We start from the raw sequence: 15,272 nt of genomic DNA, 5'->3' as shown, positions 1-15,272 counted from the left end.
GACATGTAAAAGGGTTGAACATTTTGAAGTAAAAACACTCTTGTGTCTCAACCATTTGTGAGAGTTTCCTCCCTTGGGAGTGAATACTTTTAAGCCTTATCTTGCATAGCAAGTGGCGGCACACATCCATTCATCTTCAAGGTTGCCATGGCTTCTAGCCTAGCCTTGTAATGTCCAGTGGGGATTTCACTTAGCTTTTTAATCAACTCACACCATATTCAATAAGCTTAAAAAGGAACAAGATAATCCCTCATCATTTGGTATCTAGAGCATAGGTTATCTTGAATATGGTGTTTTTCATGTGCTAACCTTGTCTTGTTGTAGCTATCTTGGTATGATTCAAATCCACTTCCATGACACACAAAAACAGTGCTGGCAGAAAACTTGACGATTTTAAAATATTAAATTGCACCAGCTCAGCGGTCCAAAAATTACTTTTTTGGTGTCAAAAGAAAGCTCTACAAGTCTAGTTTCCGAAAAAAAAAAAGAACTAACGCATTTGGAGTTCTGTGAAGAAAGTTATGATCAAATTAGTGAGCAAAGGTCAAATCTGCCAAGAATACGTGAATCAAGGTTTTCAAGTTTTGTTGTGGCAATTTGGCTACGGTTTTTGCACCTCTTTTAGATCCTAAATGTGGTTGGATAACATGTCTTTGGATGCTTAGTCTTTGAGCCTCAAATCTATGAGTTTAAATGCATGATAGCTACATGTTTGTGTCTTTGTGTATGTCATGTTGAGTCTTTAAATGTGTCTAACTTTTGCTTTGAGTCATATGTCATATGTTAACTTGAAGTTTTCTTATTCTTGTTTTTCCAAGTATTTGAATCTTGCTTTCACTTAATGTCTTGCTTGATGTATGCTCCATGAAATTGATTTTGGCCTAAAACTTGAGGAACTAAGTGTCCAAGCCACCTAAAACTCTTTCTAACCATTTTATGAAGCTAGTTGTGAAAAAAAGAAAATTTTTACACCAAAATTTATCAAAAAACCGAGAGCAAACTTGCTCATTGGTGAACTCAAAGTGTGTTTGTCACTAAGTGTTATGCTACTAGTTTTCATGCTTGAGAAATGGGTGATATTCGCAAATCAGTTCCATTCTTTGAGTTGGTTATGATCTTTCTTGGTGTATGCATGATTTAGGACTAGGGAATGCATGTTCAAGTATTTTCCATGTCATTCTTATAATGTGCTTTTCTTGTTTTAGTCTTGTTAAAAGTTTGTCTCAAACTTTTCTTCTTTAGAGTTTAGCATTTCTTTTTTTTGTGCTTTTCTTGCTTGTCTTTAGGTACTCTTGGTTTTGTCATAGTATGTTTGTCTTCTTGAAATTCTTGAGCGTTTGAACCGAGCCACTTGTATCCAAGAAAAGGATTTTTGAACAAAGTGTTTTCTTCACTCCTTGGAGGAGCTTTGAGTGTAGCCTTGCCTTGTTACTTTGGGAGAGTGGTCTAAACACTTGGGTTACATTTTGGGTTGGAATTGGTCTTGGTTTTCATGTTGTCTAACCCCTAATTAATTTATTTTGTTTTGGCTTTGAGTGTTTTGTTGTAGGAATCATGGCAAGTTCATCAAATGCACCTACTCCAAACAAAAACAATACATTGATGAGGTTGCTTCGGGATTTGGAGTTGTCTAGGAAGGAGTCCTTTGAACAATTGAGAAAAGACAAGAAGCAAAGTGACCTAAGAATCCAAGAGAACATTCAAAGGCTTGAAGCTAAAGAGCAAGAAAGAGAAGCTAGGAAAAGAGGGCATTCTAAGTAAAACCCATCACAAGAGAAGCAAACTCCAAAGATTCCTAAGTTCTATGGTGGAAGTGATCCCAAAATCTTCCTTGATTGGGAAGCTAAAGTTGAGCAAATTTTCAATGAAAATCATGTAAATGATCCAGCACAAGTTGATCTAGTAGTTTTAGGATTTTTGGAGTATGCCAATACTTGGTGGCATAAAGTTTGTAAAAATTATGACCAAGGGCCACCCGCGGCTTCTTGGATGGACATTAAAACTCTTATGCGCGCTAGATTTGTTCCTCCCTCTTATAGGAAGGAACATCTTTTGAAGCTCCAAAGGCTTCACCAAGGTTCTATGAGTGTGAGTGAGTACTTTAAAGAATTAGAGTCTCAAATGCGTAGGGTTGAAATAAAAGAAACTAACAAAGAGAAAATAAAAAGATTTGTGAGTGGTCTTAGGAGAGACATACAACACCAAGTAGAGTTGTATGAGTACTCCACTCTGGAAAATATTTTCACACTTGCCCTTGGGATTGAAATTAAATTGAAAAGAAAAAGAAAGGCAAAGAAGAGTTACTCACCCAACCACTACTTTAGTCACTCATGGAAGGGAAAGGACAAAAAGAAACATGATAAGTTCCCTTCTAACTCTCATCAAGAACCACCAAGTAAAAGTAAGTCACCAAGTGATCACATTCACCATTCCACTTCTCAAAGAACAAGTTCCATTAAATGTTTTAAATGTTTGGGTTATAATCACATTGCTTTAAATTGCCCAACCAAAAGAACCATGATATTAAATAAGAGTAATGATGTTGAAAGTGAACACTCATCTCCCCATTCTCTTTCAAAAGAATCTTCTTCCTCTAGTAAAACTAAAATTTTTGAGAAACACCCTATGTTATTAAGGTGCATGATAGGTCAATATCAAAGTGAGCTTGAGCCAACTCAAAGAGAAAACATTTTTCAATCTAGATGCACAATTAACAAATGGGTTTGCTCTCTAATTATTGATGGAGGAAGTAGTAACAATGTAGCTAACACAACTTTGGTGGAAAAGCTTAGCTTAGAGACCATTCCTCATGCTAAGCCCTACAAGCTTGCTTGGATAAGTAAAGAGGGAGAAATAGATGTCAATAAACAAGTCCTAATTATCTTCTCTATAGGAAGCTACAAAGATGAGGTGTTATGTGATGTTGTTCCCATGGAAGTCACACATATCTTACTAGGTAGGCCATGGCAATTTGATAAACAAACTTTACATGATGGTCTTACCAACCAATACATTTTCTTCATAAATAGGAAAAAGACCACTTTACAACTTCTATCACCTCAAGAAGTTAAAAAGAATAGAAATATAATAATAAGAAAAGATAATGAAGAAAAACAAAAGGGGCAAGCTTTCACTAAGGTGTTACTTGCCTACAAAAAAATTCTTCCAAAGCAAGATGTGCATCACCCTTCTTTCTCTTCTCAAGCCAAAAAGGAAGGCCCAAAGCACAAGCAAGAGAGGAAGAGTACGGTAGAAAATAAAGATGGTCTAACCAAAGCTAAGGGTAATATCCTTAGAAAGGATGGAACAAGAGCTCAAAAAAGGGAGGCGCAAATCCTCCCCCAAATCAAGTCAAGCTCCAACTACAAAGGCTTAAAGAATTTGTGGTCAAATTCTCTCCAAGGAGGGGAGGATGATGAAGGATTGACCCCAACCAAGGATGGAGGCACATGCTTAAGAAGACTAAGCATGTTTAGAAAGGAAGTTCACTAATCCTTCATCCCTTTCATTTGTGTTTGTTATTTTTGATTCCCAAAGTTAACTTAGTTGAATCAACTTTAGTTGACTTGTTGATCTTTGACTAGGTTTGACTTGTTGACTATAGTTGACTTGACTTAAGCCAACATGCTAATCTATGTTTATTTGCTTTGTAGGTTAATTAGGAGTAAGAAAGCAATGCTAGGTGGCGCATGGTGATTAGGGAGCATAAATGATGTGGAGGAGAGACTAAAGCAAAGGCATAAAGCATAAAGTAAAAGACATGAAGCAAGTGTACCTATGTACCTTTGGTCTTCTTTGTTTTTAGCACACTTTGGCCACTTTTTAGAGACATATGAGACACATTCTTTGTCTCCATTTGTGCTGGAACGAAATTAGCCTTGCACACACCATAGTTAGCTCTTTTATCTCTCATTTTTTGTAACCTTATTTGACCTAGTTTCTAGAAGCTAGGGTTAGGTTTTTGTAGAGACATCCTTATGTATCTTTTATTTGCTTAGAGGCCCCTAAGTTCTTCTATATAAGGGGTGCTCCTAGACATGTAAAAGGGTTGAACATTTTGAAGTAAAAACACTCTTGTGTCTCAACCATTTGTGAGAGTTTCCTCCCTTGGGAGTGAATACTTTTAAGCCTTATCTTGCATAGCAAGTGGCAGCACACATCCACTCATCTTCAAGGTTGCCATGGCTTCTAGCCTAGCCTTGTAGTGGCATGCTTGTCACGTATTTACCATTTCTTTCCTTTCCATTTTATGTTTTCTTCTTCCTTTAATTGTTCTTGGTTTTCTATGGTTTATGTGTTTTCCATTTCCTTTTTGTTTTAAATCAATCCATCATCTTCTTCTCTTGAGCTTTGTGAAAGGAACCTTCACATCTAGATAGCTTGCTATCTTAATGTCCAGTTGGGATTTCACTTAGCTTTCTTAATCAACTCACACCATATTCAATAATCTTAAAAAGGAACAAGATAATCCTTCATCAGATGATAAGTTGAACTCATGTTTAGTTTGCTACCCAAAGCACTCTGTAGCGTCTGCCAAAACCAGGAAGTAAATTGTGGATCCCTATCTGAAACTATGCTCGATGGCACCCCATGCAACCTCACAATCTCCTTAATGTACAATTAGGCCAACTTGGCCATAGACATCCTCAAGTTCATTGCCAAGAAATGAGCACTCTTAGTCAGTCGGTCCACTATCACCTAGATGGTGTCATGCCCTCTAAAACTTTGTGGCAAATGAGTCACAAAATCCATAGCGATGCTATCCCATTTCCACACAGGTATTTCCAAAGACTGTAGAATCCCACCGGGTCTTTGATGCTCCACCTTCGCCTTCTGACATGTCAAAGAGGCTGATACAAACTAAGCTACATCTTTCTTCATACCCTGCCACCAGAAGGTTTCCTTGATGATGAGCGAGCCTTAGCGAATACTCGCGCGAATTGATGAAATCAACACGCGAACACTCCATAGATGCCGATCTACGCAGCAAAAATTATCAAATCGGCACTCACACGAGTTCTAGTGGGGAACTCTCACTGGTTTGGATCCTAGGAGGTGAATACCTCAACTAGAAAGTGAGCTAAGACGAAAGGGGAAATTTATCACTCTCATTCATCAAAGCTACTTTACATCAAAGCTGCCTTTATATAGGTGAAGGCAGCCAAAGAAAATAGAAAGGAGAAGAAAATCAATCGGTGAAGGAAAGGAAAACGTGACTCTCTCACGAGCCCTAACTGAACGGAATCCCTATCAAAGGGCAAGTGAGACAAATGAACCCTAATTCTAAGGATTTGTAGACGGAGGCAATCCGAGGCATTCCTAGAGGCACTCCAAGAGAAAACAAGAAACAAGGTCTTGAAGAATTGGGCTCCCACGTGTTTGCTGCAGATTTTTGAAGAGATTGGGTTGAATCACACGTTGCAAGCCCAAACAGAAGGTGTTGTCTTGTTTGGACAAAAAATAGCATTGTTGACGCATGGAGAAAGGTTGATGTGCGTAGTTCAATTTCCATTTGCAAACCCAAACACGTGAATGAATAGGGCTGCACATGGAGAAAGGTGTGGTATTTGATGTAGAGAAGAATTAAGTCGTATGCCCAATCCAAAATATTTCTTTAATTGGCAGCTTGACAAATGGGCTGTAATTAAGAAAACAAACTCAATTAGAACAACATTTATTTAATTAAAAATAAAAGAAAATAAAAGAATGGGCCTAGGCATTGGCCAATGCTATGAAAAGCCTCTTAGGGTGATATTCATCATCCCTTCCCTCATGAAAAGGATTTGTCCTCAGATCAAGAGGTTTCTTTAAGGTCCACAGCAATTAAAGATGAATTCCTCCAGGATAAAAAATATGTATGCAGTAATCATCAAACAATTTTTCTGTTACTTTCTGAGATGGAAGTAAAAGATACTTGTAAGGAATATATGAAGATGGGCTTTTAAGTTTGAAAGCATTTGGTACATAGCCCACTTTACAAAAATACTGATTGTCACTTTGACTTAATTGATACCTAAAAGGTAACTCTAAGTCAAAGATGATTTTTGGAAATTATGTTGAAGTCTTTAAAATGAATAATGAAAGTGGAAAAACAATTTTAGGAAGAATTAAGACAAAAGTATTAATGACAAATAAAGAAGAGTTGATAGATGAAATTACTCCCTTGAAGTCAATGCAAGGAATTGTAGGATATTGTATCTCTACTTCTCTAAGCATGATTTCTTTTCTTTCTTTTTTCTCAATCTCTTCCTCTTTTGTTTTAAACTCTTTCTCTTGTCTTACTCTCTCTTTTTCTTCAAATTATTTTCTCTCTTTTTCCTCCTTCTCTTTTCTCAGTTGTTCCTCTTCTTCTCCCAATTCTTGCTCAAATTTCTCTCTTTCTTTTTGCTCTCTTCTCTGAATTCTTAATCTTTCCTTTTCTTCGAACTCCCTCATCTCTCTTAAAAGTATTGTGATTTTTTCCTCCTTCCTTCTTGCTATCTCAATTTTCTTTTTTTCTATCTCACGATCTAAATCAAAGGAAGGTGGTATGAATGTTCTTCTCATGCATGCTCTCAACTCACTCCAATTTTGAATGGAAGATTTTCTTCCTTTTTCCACTCTAGACTACCTATAATCCCACCACTCTTAATCATGTCCTACAAAACTAGAAATGCACAAAGTAAGAAAATAGTATTTACTATGTCTAAGATGGAATGAATGCACAAAATCATATATTTCCCTCTCCCAAGATATGTATGATAATGCACTTATGTCCTCACCAAAGAAAGGGAATGTACTCTCATGTGTATGATGCATTGTTTCCTCACAATGACTACCTAAATGCAATTCACTGTACGAATGAAAACTCATTTTCCCAAAAACACTTATCAAACAATTTTTTTCACAAAGAAACTTTAGGGATTTCTAAAGAGAAAATAATGGAAAAAATTTCTAGAGATACTCCCAGGAAAGGGAGGTGAGTCACATGGACAAGCTTAGGAACCAAGCCTTTCCTAGCCAGAGATCTCTAAATTTCTAGCCTTTCCTAGCTTAGAAATTCCTAAAGTTTCTTTGTGAAAAATTGTTTGATAAGTGTTATTGGCAAGATGAGTTTTCATTCGTACAGTGGATTGCATTTAGGTAGTCCTAGTGAGGATAAAATGCATCATACACATGAGAGTACATTCCCTTTCTTTGGTGAGAACATAAGTGCATTATCATACATATCGTGGGAAAGGGAAATAGATGATTTTGTGCATTCATTCCATCTTAGACATAGTAAATACTATTTTCTTACTTTGTGCATTTCTAGTTTTGTAGGACATGCAAGAGAGTGGTGGGATTATAGGCAGTCTAGAGTGGAAAAAAGAAGAAAATCTCCCATTCAAAATTGGAGTAAGTTAAGAGCATGCATGAGAAGAACATTCATACCACCTTCCTTTGATTTAGATCGTGAGATAGAGAAAAAGAAAATGGAGATAGCAAGAAGGAAGGAGGAAAAACTCACGATACTTGTAAGAGAGATGAGGGAGTTGGAAGAAAAAGAAAGATTAAGAATTCAGAGAAAAGAGCAAAAAGAAAGAGAGAAATTTGAACAAGAATTGAGAGAAGAAGAGGAACAACTGAGAAAAGAAAAGGAGGAAATCGAGAGAAAAGAATTTGAAGAAAAAGAGAGAGTAAGACAGGAGAAAGAGTTTAAAAGAAAAGAGAAAGATATTGAGAGAAAAGAAAGAAAAGAAATAATGCTTAAGGAAGTAGAGATACAACATCATACAACAACTTGCATAGACTTCAAGGGACTAATTCCATCTTTCAACTCTTCTTTAGTTGTCATTAATGCTTTTGTCTTAGTTCTCCCTAAAAATGTTTTTCCACCTTTATCATTCATTTTAAACACTTCAAAAGAATTTCCAAAAATCATGTTTGACTTTGAGTTACCTTTTAGGTATCAATTAAGTCTAAGTGACAAGCAGTATTTTTGTGAAGTGGGCTATATACCAAATCCTTCAAAAATTAAAAGCCCATCTTCATATATCCCATACAAATATGTTCTGCTTCCATTTCGAAAAGTAATAGAAAAATTGTTTGATTATTGCGGCATACATATTTTTGATCCTAGAGGAATTCAGTTTCAATTGTTGTGGGCCTTAAAGAAATCCCTTAATCTGAGGACAAATCTTTTTCAAGAGGGAGGGGGTGATGAATATCACCCTTAAGAGCTTTCAGCATGGGCCAATGGCTAGGCCTATTTTCTTTTATTTTGTTTTATTTTAAATAAATGTTTGCTCTAAAATTGTCTTTTTTTTTTATTAAATGCATATCAACTTTTACAAGCATATGCGTTGTGGACCTTTGGTTTGCTACAGCCCATTCCAAGCACAACCTCCATCATGCGTTTTTCTCTTGGGCCTACGCCCAATTACTTCTAGAAATCATGTGTGTGGCCACGGATCTACTTCTGCAGCCCACCCCAAATTTTATCCATGCGTGGCTTCAGCCCTCCTTCTATTTGGGTTTCCATTTGCTAAGTACAGCCCAACGTTTTTGCCAACACACCTCCAATGTTTCAGCATAGCCAGCACGTGTACCTCGGGCCATCAAATGAAGTCCAGCCCATGTGTTTATTGAAGGGACGCGAGCCACACAAGTGATCTGCTAGGGTTCTCACGAACAGCAACCCTTTGTCACCAACACACCCAACGTGCAGCCCTAGCTGCCTTTCTCCTTTAAGAAGGCCAACCCCTTATTACGGTTTTCGCGTCTTTGCAAACACCATCACGTTTTCCACCTCATTTCTCGTCACGACGTGTTCAGATGTCACGATGCTTTATCATAGTGTTTCATCCTATTAGCTAGGGTTTCTCATTCACGCCTGTCGCAACCTAAATCGCGACGGGATGACGAACTAAAAATAAATTAATTTGGAAAAAGAGATTAGAAGTCGCCACCATAGTTTATTCTGGAAAACTATGGAAAACCATAAAAATCAAATAAAGTTTGCGAAAATCAAATTTAGGGTCTGGGAGTCGGTTACGCGTAGGGAAGGTATTAGCACCCTACAACGCCCGCCCAAAGGCGGTACCTTTAATTAAATTTGCAAAAGAGATGTGTTTATTTTAAACATTTATTTTTCCCATAAATAAGAAAATATTGAACAAAATTATTTTTGATTAAAAAGGACTCGACAAGGATTAACCTTGGTCCTACGTATTCTCATTAAAAAAAATGAGAAATCAGGGCTACGTAGTTCTTTATAAAACTTGATTAAAATATTTAATTTTTAAAGTTGTCTTTTGACATTTTTGAAATTAAGTGTCATGCGATGCGTGCGGTCGGTTGACACCCAAAAACATATTTTTATTATTTTGCATTTTTTTGAGAAAAAGTGTCGTGTGATGCGAATGGTCAATTAGACACCAAAACAATTTTATGAATTTTATATTTTGAAAAGAAGTGTCGTGCGACGCGAACGGTCGATTAGACACAAAAAACAATTTTTATAATTTTTATTTAAAAAAGAAATATCGGGCGACGCGAGCGGTCGATTAGATACCAAAACTATTTTTATAATTCTTGTATTTAAGAAGAAGTGTCGTGCGATGCGAACGGTCGATTAGACACAAAAAACAATTTTTATAATTTTTATTTAAAAAAGAAGTATCGTGCAACGCGAGCGGTCGATTAGATACCAAAACTATTTTTATAATTCTTGTATTTAAGAAGAAGTGTCGTGCGACACGAACGGTCGATTAGACACAAAAAACAATTTTTATAATTTTTATTTAAAAAAGAAGTATCGTGCGACGCGAGCGGTCGATTAGATACCAAAACTATTTTTATAATTCTTATATTTAAAAAGAAGTGTCGTGCGACACGAATGGTCGATTAGACACTAAAAGATAAAATAAAGAAAATAATTTTAAATTTTCTTTATTCTTATTTTTATCATTTTTAGAAATTATTTTAGTTTTTATTTCAATTTAAAATATTTTTATTATTTTTGGAAATGATGTGATTGAAATGTGATATTTAATTAGAAAAAGGTAAAATTGGAAAATAAAAAATGGAAGTGCATAATTGTGGGTGCAATGAGAAAAAACTATACATATGAAAACATGGTGCATAACGAGAAAACGTGTGGCACATAAAGTAAACGCATCTTAGCCTAAAAAAGGAAATTAAAGAAGTGAGGTGTGTATTTAGTGAAAACACAAGTACATAAGATAAAATAAAACTAAATGTAAGGGGTGTGGAATTATTATATTAGGGAGTGCATGAAGTAAATAAATAACTAAAACCCAAATTAAAAGCAGGGGTACATGAATTAAATTATGGAGGTGCGTGAAGAAAAATAAATATGCCAACTTTAATTAAAGGTTTAATTATGCCTTTGGTCCCCATTTTGGACTCCAAATCTCAAAATGGTACCTGTATTTTTGGAAATCTCAAAATGGTCCCCTTTTAACTTTAAAAGTCTCACTTTTGCCCTTTCCGTCAAGTCTGGACAAACAGCGTTAGGTGAACAGTGACTTGGCAAGGTTAACCATTTGTTGAACAGTGAGTTGGCAGTAAAACGTTGACGTGGAATGGGCAGCTGTAATTAAATTAGTTTAGGGTAAGAAAAAATGTTAAATTAAATTAGGGTTTAGGGTTTTTAGAATTTATGGTGCGAGAATTATTTTTCAAAAAATCAGAATTGCGAAATTAGGTTTAGGGTTTTTAAAAAAGAAAGCTGGGGTGAAATTGGGGAAACTGTGGTGGAAGTTGTGGAGTGCGATCGCTGTCCTTCTCCATCGTCATCACGCGTGCAATCTGTGGATTTGAGTTCATCACATTCATCTCAAACGCTGGAGCAATCTCAGGTTAGTGAGTTTCCCTATTTTGGTTCGGTGCTTTTGTTGGGTGCATTTGGTCGGTGCGTTTTGTTTGTCGGTTGAAAAGTTTGCTTTTTGGAAAGGAAATGGTAGTGTTGTCGGTGAAATGCAGTGTATTATTGAATAGTGTGCTTATTTGAGCTTGGGTCCTTTTCATAGCATGTGGTCCTTTATTTTTTCGTTGTGGTCCCCCTTTTTTGAAAGAGATATCGTTTATTTTTGTACTTTTTTTTTATTTTTTTAATGTTTGTCTGTATATGAATATTATATAGGTGTAGTTGTGAGTATTATAAATGGACGAGGAAAAGTTTGATGTAGTGTTCCATCACGGAGGGAAATTTGTGAATGAGAGGAAACTTATATATGCTTATGGGGAAAGTACAACGCTTTCTTGTGACCCGGATCGTTGGAGTTATTTTGAGGTCTTAAGTATCCTGAAAGAGATGGGATATGTTGGGGGGAATGATTTGTGGTATTGTGTGGGAGGTGGTTCGGTTTTGGAGGATAGATTAGAGCTGTTAAATGATGATCGTGGGGCCATGCACATGGTAACCATTGCTAGGATACTTGGTGAGGTTCATCTTTTTGTTGTTCATAGGATGTGTGACGAACCACAAATAATAGAAATGTTGGAGTATAATGTTGGAACAACAGATGATGGTCAGGTGGGCGAAGTTGGTGAGTTGGGTGGTGAAAAAGAGGATGTTGTGGATAAGGTGGGAGATGCAGGTCAATCGGAACCTGTTGGAGAGGCTGAGTGTGAGTTACATAAGGTGGGAGTGGGTGGTCCTGCACATGTTGAAGCTGAAGCTGAAGGTGTTCATACTGTATCTGTTGAAGATGAACTTGTTGGAGGTGAACCTCAAAGAGGTGAAGGTGTTGAAGGTGACCCTGTTGAAGGTGAAGCTGTTCAACCTGAACCTTTAGAAGCTGAACCTTTAGAACCTCAAGGTTTAGAACCTGAACCTATAGAAGTTGAAGGTGAAGAACCTCAAGGTTTAGAACCTGAACCTTTACAAGCTGAACCTCATAGGGAACATACTGTTGGTACAAGTGATAGAGTTGCTCATGTGGACAGCTGGAGTGATTCTGGCCGTCATGGAAGTACTCAAGAGAGTGTTCATGGTATTCATGATGAATGATTAGTAGATGTCTCCGTTGATGCGGATGTGGAACATGAACCTCATAAATGGCAGGGTACTGTACCTGTTGAGGTGGGAAGCATTGCAGAGGAATTGGGTGGTCCATCCACCAATAACATGGGTTCTGATTCAACAAGTGATGAGAGTCATATCCCCCCTGTAATGGCAGATAGAGCGTTATCAGATAATGAGTGGCATTCAGAGGAATTGGACAGTGATGCACCTATTGGTGAAGGTGATCTTGATGACACAGATGATAGTGAGGAAGGTTATGGTAAATTTGATACATTTTCGATGCCCAAATCCATGAGTGAATATAAGTGGGAGGTTGGTACATATTTCGCTGAGAAGTCAGAATTTGTGGAAGCCATTAGGACCTATGCTTTGGAAAATGGAAGAAGTCTGAAAATTTTTAAAAGTGATAAAAGAAGAGTTAGAGTTAAATGTTTGGGTGCAGATGGAAAATGTCAGTGGTATGCATACTGTGGATATATGAGTTCAATGAAGACTTGGCAATTGAGGATAATAATTGACCAGCACACTTGTAGCAGAGAGTTCAATATTCGTTTAATGAATGCTAAATGGCTAAGTAAGAGGTTGGAGAAGACTGTTAGATCCAATCCAAAAACAAAGGGTGTGGAAATTAGAGAAAGGGTTAGCAGGAAATATAAGTATTTCTAGGTGTATGGCCTATAGGGCAAAATCAATGGCTGAAGAAAGTGTTGAGGGGTCATTTGCAGAACAATACAAGAGACTTTATGATTATGCACATGAACTTCTCAGAACTAATCCTAGATCAACAGTGAAATTAAAAGTGCATGAAAATGAAGGTCAACCTATGTTCCAAAGGTTTTATGCATGTTTCCAAGCTTGCAAAGACAGTTTTATGTCTTGCAGACCCATAATTGGACTAGATGGATGCTTTTTGAAAGGGAAGTATGGAGGAGAGTTATTAACTGCTGTTGGAAGAGATGGGAACGATCAAATGTTACCTATTGCTTTTGCTGTGGTGGAGGTGGAAAATAAGGACTCATGGACCTGGTTTCTGGAGCTCCTTATTAAGGACATAGGTGGGACACAATTGTGTACAGGATGTACTTGGATTTCAGACCAACAAAAGGTACACTGATATCTTCTTTAAGCTTTTATATCCAATTTTATAACTTAATTACCTACTAATATTTATTTTCTGTCATTTTCAAACATCAGGGACTGTTACCAGCTATTCAGGATCTACTGCCTGGAGTAGATCAAAGATTCTGTGTTAGGCACCTATATGCCAATTTTAGGAAAAAATTCCCAGGTAAAAATTTGAAGAGATTGATGTGGAAGGCAGCTACTTGCACACATCCAGAAGGTTGGGAGCAAGATATGAGGGACATCAAAGAGCTAAACGAAGATGCCTTCAAATACTTGTTGGCCATTCCACCTAGGTATGTTTTGAAAACTGTTATTATGTGTAGTTGTCGTTACAAAGTGGGATAATATTAATGTAATTATTGTGCTGCAGGTTTTGGTCACGATCTAGATTCACAACAACTGCACAATCTGATACGTTGGTTAACAATATGTCTGAAGCCTTTAACAGTGTCTTAGTGGAATGTAGGGGCAAGCCAATAATCACCATGTTGGAGGAAATAAGGTTGTACATGATGCATAGGTGGGCTAAGAACAGAAAGAAGGTTGCATCTTATAAGGGGAACATATGTCCCAAAATCCTGACAAGGTATAACTTGGAAGCAAATTTGACAAGGCATTGGATTCCTAGGTAAACCACTTCCTGTGCTTCTGATTTTTTTGTATGTACCCAGTTTTGTATAATCACTTATATCATCATATGCCAAAACCTTGCAGTTGGTCAGCAGACAAAATTTTTGAGGTCAGGCATGCATCACATGTTGGTGATAAGTTTGTGGTCAATATCGATGCAGCATCGTGCACATGCAGGAAGTGGAGCATCACTGGGATACCCTGCTGTCATGCCCTATCAGCCATGAGGTTTCTAAACATAGATGGAAAAGATTTCATCTCCACATGGTACAAGAAGTCCACCTACGAAGAGACATACGCATCCATTATATACCCAATCAATGGCCAAAGGGTGTGGGAGGTGACACCATATCCAGACATTTTACCTCCTCCAAAAAGATCATTACCAGGCAGGCCAAAAAAGAAGAGGAGATTGCAGGAATGGGAGCTACGCAAAGATGACACACAAATGACCAAAGCAGGCTTACGCAAGAGGTGTCGCATATGTAGGGAAATTGGCCATAATAGAAGACATTGCCCTCAAGCACCTGCAACTGAAGCACCTACTCAACCATCCCAGCCACAATCACAGCAACCAACCCCTGCAACTGAAGCTCCTACTCAACCATCCCAGCCACAATCACAGCAACCAACCCCTGCAACTGAAGCTCCTACTCAACCATCCCAGCCACCATCACAGCAACCAACCCCTACAACTGAAGCTCCAGCTCAGTCATCCCACCCACCATCACAGCAACCAACCCTTGCAACTGAAGCTCTAGCTCAGTCATCCCATCCACCATCACAGCAACCAACCCCTGCATTATCACAACCAAGTTCACAACCTACACAACCTCTACTGTAGCACCAAGGAGTTCAGCTCAACATTCTGACCAAGGATCACGTGGGCGTGGAAGACCAATGATGAGATCAAAACTGAATGCAAGGAGGGGACGCATATGGAAACCCTGACTACATGTGCTTTCCATATTATAATGTTTTGTAGCTTTGGTCTGTAATTACCAAAGACAGACCACTCCAATCAACGGTTTAACCCTTTTTTCTAATGAATTAATACATATTTTGATATCAGCAACTACTTCTTCAGACATCACGCAACTTCTTCTCATTTCTTGGGTATTCGAACTGCCACCAACAACATGTTCTTCAATCTTCACATTGCCACCAACCTTTTCTTCATTCTTCACATGCTTCCAAAGGTTTTCTTCAATCACTACAGTGCTTGCAGAACCCAGTTCTCCCATCCTATACTGATCAAACCAGTTGAAGTAATTGCACCCACCACACTCTTCACTTCCACTCTGATGCATATATACCCTTAAAGTCAGATTTTATCACAAAACACAAAAAATAAGACAAAAACAAAACAGAAAATACAAACAACATTACCTTGAAGTTTGGACAGCCCCAAAACCTTTTTCCTTTGTTCTTGGCTGTTCTCGCGGTTCTCAACACAGCCTTAGCACCACAATAACAACTGGGCGTCACATTGGAGCTTCTACAC

General features: G+C 37.6%; 1 pseudogene; it reads left to right on the top strand.

Moving 5' to 3' along the window:
- Nucleotides 1-12,112: 12,112 nt before the first annotated feature.
- On the top strand, nt 12,113-15,068 carry LOC146886930 (uncharacterized; annotated as a pseudogene).
- The last annotated feature ends 204 nt before the right edge of the window (nt 15,069-15,272 follow it).

This window comes from Vigna unguiculata, chromosome 4, assembly GCF_037176805.1.
Source record: "Vigna unguiculata cultivar grain cowpea cultivar isolate G323 ecotype 2 chromosome 4, ASM3717680v1, whole genome shotgun sequence".
Taxonomy (NCBI): Eukaryota; Viridiplantae; Streptophyta; class Magnoliopsida; order Fabales; family Fabaceae; genus Vigna; species Vigna unguiculata.
Note: the sequence above shows the minus strand (reverse complement) of the source record. Positions and strands in the feature narration are given on the sequence as shown.